This window comes from Dromiciops gliroides, chromosome 6 (genome assembly GCF_019393635.1).
Source record: "Dromiciops gliroides isolate mDroGli1 chromosome 6, mDroGli1.pri, whole genome shotgun sequence".
In the NCBI taxonomy this organism is placed as follows: Eukaryota; Metazoa; Chordata; class Mammalia; order Microbiotheria; family Microbiotheriidae; genus Dromiciops; species Dromiciops gliroides.
The window spans coordinates 16,262,796-16,268,732 of NC_057866.1; positions in this window are offsets into that span (position 1 = coordinate 16,262,796).

The following is a 5,937-nucleotide window of genomic DNA, read 5'->3' on the forward strand; positions in this document are numbered from 1 at the left end:
TATTACAGGCCTGTGTAAGAGCCACAAGTTCAGCAGCCTGTGCACTAAAATGGGAAGGCAGAGAAGCTGCCCAGAGGGTGTCATAATCAGAAACTACAGCAGCTCCAGTAAAACGGGTTCCCTCTCTCATAAATGAGGAACCATCTGTATAGAGGACAAGATCAGGATTTTCTAAAGGTGTATCAAAAAGATCGTCACGGGGTTTTTCAGCCATATCAACTAAAGAAGCACAGTCATGCAACGGTTCCCCCGAGAATGGTAAGTTAGGGAGTAGTGTTGCTGGATTAAGAACTGTGCAGCGTTTTAAAGTGATATTCTCATTACCTAACAGGGTTATTTCATACTTAGCCAGCCTTTGATCTGAAAAGGCTTGTGTCCTGTGACGTAGTAAGAGAGCCTCCACTTCGTGAGGGCATTGCACAGTTAGAGGGTTACCTAGGACCAAATCAGAGGCTTTTTCTACCAAAAGCGCTGTGGCCGCCACTGCTCTAAGGCAAGGTGGCGCTCCAGCCGCTACAGGGTCCAGCTGAATTGAATAGTAGGCTATAGGACGTTGGTTAGGCCCCAGTGACTGAGTCAGGACTCCAGAAGCCACCCCCCTTTGTTCATGCACAAAGAGAGTGAAAGGCTTACTATAATCTGGCAGTCCTAGGGCAGGTGCTGATAACAAGGCCCGTTTTAATTCTTTTATGGCTGAGAGATGCTGGGGATCCAACTGTAAACTGTCTGGAACAGAACTTTTTGTAAGAGCTATGAGGGGTTTAGTAATTTCACCAAAAGAGGGTATCCATTGTCTACAGTACCCAGCTGCTCCCAGAATGGCTCTCAACTGCCTCTTAGTAGTGGGGGCAGAGAGTTGTTGAATGGCCTGGACTCTCTTAGAAGAGACAGAGCGAGTTCCAGCAGCCAAAATAAATCCTAAATATTCTACCTGGGGCAAACACCATTGTACCTTTGTCTTGGAAACCTTGTGTCCTCTCTTGTGCAGCTCCAGCAGTAAGTGACGGCTATCTTCCTGACAAATTTCAGCATTAGGAGAGGCCAAAAGTAAGTCATCTACATATTGTACTAGTATGGAGCCCTTAAAGGTAATAGAGGCCAGATCCTGCTGTAAAATTTGGGAAAATAATGTGGGACTGTCTACAAATCCCTGTGGGAGTCTAGTCCAGGTCCACTGTCTATTTTTCCAGGTAAAAGCAAATAAATATTGGAAGTCCTCATGTACTGGTATGGAGAAAAAGGCAGAGCAAAGGTCTACCACTGTGAAACATGTAGATTCATAGGGAATCGAGGAAATTATCGTAGCCGGGTTTGGAACTATGGAATGTCTAGGAATAACATAATTATTAATCGCTCTAAGATCTTGCACAAAACGATAAACAGGTTTACCATCTGGCCCAGGCTTGGGTTTTTTAACTGGCAAAATGGGAGTATTGCATGGAGAGTGATGACATGGAATAATAATACCCTGGCTTTTCAAAGCCTCAATTATAGGGGTGATCCCTTCTATTGCTTCCCTAGACAATGGATACTGTGGAATGGAGGGGGGTGGTCCCCCCTTAACTTTAAAGGTAACAGGCATGGCAGACTTAAGGAGCCCCACCTCATTAGGGGATGAGGCCCATAAAGACTCAGGAATGTCAGAGGGGATTTTGGATACCTCCCCTGCTGTTCCTTGAGCTTCTGTAAGTAAAATTGGTAATAAATGAACAGTATCCTCTGGCAATTGTAAGGAGACAGCCCCATCTGGAGCACAAGATATGGTTGCTCTAAGCTTGCAAAGGAGATCACGACCTAATAAATTTACAGGGGCATCAGGCATGAGTAAAAATGAATGTTCCACTGTTAAGGGCCCCATAGATACCATGCGAGGATTCAATTTTGCCACTCTCTGGCTCTTTCCTGAGACTCCCACTACATTCAAAAATCCTACAGGTCTACACCCAGCATCTGGTTTGCTTACTAATACTGATTTAGAGGCTCCTGTGTCTAGCAGACAATCATAATAAGTCTCCCCCACTTTTAAGGTGACATGTGGTTCATTACTCTGGGGAGGTGAATGGACTGGCACAAGTGCATTCAAAAAATCCGGATCTGGGAATATATGGCTTTCATTATCTATGTTCCATTCCTCCCCAAGACACCATCATTCCTGTGTCCTCTTCTGAGGGGGGTCTTGGTTACCATTATTCTGGTACTGCCTTTCTGTATTCCTCCAAAAAGATCTATTTCTATTTTGATTTCGCCTGTAATTAGAATTAGAATTTCTTCTCCAAGTCCTACATTCTCTCAATTCATGCCCCTCCTTACGACAGTAACAACACACCTTAGTGTCCTTGTTCCAGTGTCCACATGGCTGACTAGGAATCGCTGGTGCCAGAATGCTCTGTTTAGGGTGATCTGGATCTTCCTCACGTGAGTCAAAGACATAATTTGCAAGTTCCTTAATTCTATCTACTGAGAGATTTCTCCAGTCTGGACATTGTTTCAGAAAGTATCTGCGTATTTCTGGCAGTGAATTATAAACAAATGTGTTGAGAATGATACAGGAATCTCTTAAATCTACTGGATCCAATCTGGTGTACTGTCTAGCGGCCTCACAAAGTCTATCATAAAATCTGTTTGGTCTTTCATTAGCCTCCTGAGGTAGGCTTAAAAATTTCTGCCAGTTTTCCGGTTTTCTAGAGCAAGATTCCATTCCCTTCAGAAGTGTTTCTCTAGCATCTTTTAATCTTTGGAAATCCCTATCATCATTATAATTCCACTCTGGATCCTTTAGAGGCCATTCCACATCGGCCTTACCTTTCGCAACAAGGGCATTTCCTGCTGAGATAATATCTGTAATCTCAGTTGGGGACAGTAAAGTTTCCAAAAGGCAAGTAACATCAGCCCAACTGGGTTGATATGCATTAAATATAGTCCTTAACTGTGAAATTACAGTGTTTGGATTTTTCTCAAAACTAGGGATGATTGATTTCCATGCGCTCAAGTCACTTGGTCTAAAGGGGCTATATTTTCTGACTTGAATTGGCACTCCCTTCTTACTATGTTCTATAGCTTCCTGCAGAGGGAGTAGTTTCTGCTGATCTGATTCTGAACTTGGATCATCTCTAGTAGAAACAGCCATTTTGAGGTCTCTCTCCATATGTGAGAGTTTCCCCCACATCATAACAATGATAATAACAAAAACAATGATAATAACAAAAACAAAAAAAAAACAACAAAAAAAAATAAAATCCTTAGTCGTATGAACTAGGGATGTGGTATTAAAAGGTATTTCAATTGCAGGCATAAAATTTCTACTTATATTAAACGTATTTTCCCAAAGATTCTCACGTATACTATTATACAAAAAACTTTTTGCTGCCTGAATGAGGAAAAAACCAATAATGTTATGAAGGACCATTGAGTAAACTATTCCTCTAAGTCGGGATGTTATGCTGTCCCAATACATTCCGATGAGAAAAATCAAAGGGATGGTAGAATATTCGAGCATCTTGCCCTTTAAACTGGGCTGGCTTTTCTGTTTAAAGCAAGACTTTTAGAGGCTTAAAGTCTTTAAGGGAGATTAGACAAAGGGAAAGTCCGCGGGGGGGGGGGGGGGGGGGGGGGTATTTGGAAAATCCACCGAATTAGCCGGCTTATGGCCAAACTAGGGAGGGTGGGAGGGTCCTTAAGGTCCCTTCGGGGTCGCCAAACTGTGAGATTTAAAATTGGATATTAGATCATAAATCTCCCCTACTTAACCCTTCCCTTAATTCATCTCCCAGACTAGTAAATGGAAGAAGCTTCTGGTTTTCTAGATAGAGCCTTTATTGTATATAAGGTGTTGTTGATTAGAAGGATAGGAAAACAGAAATACAGTACAAATCGTCTTAAATCTAGGCTTAGTCTATATTCCTTATAAAAACTCACCAAACCGATTTAGGCCACCTTTGGAGTGAGTCAGACCGTCTGTGCCGCGCCGCCCGGAGTCCCGCCAAGCCGGCAAAAAAGGCTACTCCCGTTCTCTCCACCCCGGAAGTCAAAAAACCCGGCAGGCAGTCTGACATGCGCAGCAGGCGGACTGTACCCGGCAGGCAGTCTGACATGCGCAGCAGGCGGACTGTACCCGGCAGGCAGTCTGACATGCGCAGCAGGCGGACTGTTCATCTCCTCCCCAAAAGGGTGGTCCTTGAAAAACTGGCGTCTTTCAGTTATCCTAACCGACTGTTAAAAACTTTCATATTTTACCACAGATTTCTACTTCCTTCATCTAAAAAATAGACATAAGGCTATGTTCTGGTTTTGTATTTTGTTTTGTTTTGATTTTTACATTTAATGACTTTTGTTTTCATACCCTATTCATTTCCAAAGATAAATAAGGCTTTCCGAGTAACCAAGATTAAGGGAGGAAAAGAGTTCAGCAAAATAACTTTTACTTTATCTGATAGCACATGCAACCTTCCACGCCCATAATCATCCACCTTTATGGTGAAAGGATGGAATTACCTTTCCCCATCTCTTCTCCAGGGTCAAATGCCATTGTTATGATTACACTGGAGCTGTGAATTGGAACAAATTGGGCTCCCAGTCAACTCCTATTTAGTAAACACTAACCATGTGTCAGGTACTGCTAAATGCTGAGGATAGAATGGCCAAAAAGAAATAGCCTATTTTCTCCTCTAAAGGGGGAAACAAGGCAAAAACCGTCCCACCCAAACACCTATATGCAAACAAAGCAGTGGATAAATCGGAGAGAACAGTTGAGAGGCAATACCCATAAGGGTGATGGGGAATTTGCTGAAACTCAAAGGAAGCCAGGAAGCCGGGAGGCAGAAATGAGCAGGGAAGGTATTTTAGGTAGGGAAAATGCTCAGAGTTGGGGAAATGGGAGGAACAAGAAATCCAGTGTCACTGGATCCCAGAGTATGGGGGTGCGGGGTGTAAGAAGACTGAAAAGGTAGGAGCAGTGATAGACATGGTGGAGGGCTGGCCCTTAGGGGACATCCAGTAATCCTGCCCTCACAGTCAATATTGTTATAGTATTTTTAAGACATGTTAACTCCTCTGGTTTTCAGAATAGCTTGGTGAAATAGGGAATAAAAGGATTTTATAGATGAAGAAACTGAGGTTAGGAGAAACTTCCCCCACAGAGATAGATATATATATATATATATATATATATATATATATATATATATATATATATACACATATATACATATATACATATATACATATATACATATATACATATATACATATATATATATATAGTTAACCTGGAAATTAAGGAAACAATCAATATAGGAGAAATAAGGTCTTTAATCAGGACAGAGGAACTATAGCTTGTGGTATCACAAAGCTCAGAAGCTAGGAATACCCAAAGATGGGGACAGAGAACAGGGTTTTTATGGGGTAACAGAAAAAAGGGAACCAAAAGATTGCTCCAGAGTGACATATAGCTACTTAATGTAAATGAACCTTTGACAAAAGAAATAATAGAGCTGCTCCTAAGTTAAGTATAGGTGTTACTCACTCTGAATAGAAGCTACTTAATGTAGGTGGACCCTTTTTACATAATAACATAAAGTCCAGGGAGTAAGGTAGGGAACTTTGCGAGGGGATAAGTTACTTGGGGGAAGATCCATAAGTCCATCAAGAGTCTGGAAATGACAAAGACAGTCAGCCCCAGGCAATTCATTCATCTGGGAAAGAGGGGACTGGGTGGGGAATCAGTTCTCTGTAAATTTTGTAGTTCTCATTCTCTCCTCTTGGTCAAAATGAATTCCCGAATTCATCAATGACCAAAAATAGTGTTGGGGCATGAAACAGGATTCTCAGGCCACATCCGGACATCTTGGGACTAAGTAGTCTACACAGATGTCGTCTGCTTCTTTTTCCTGGTCAGGCAAAGCTTGGTGTTGTTGGTAGTGTGTCTGGCCATCCATTCAG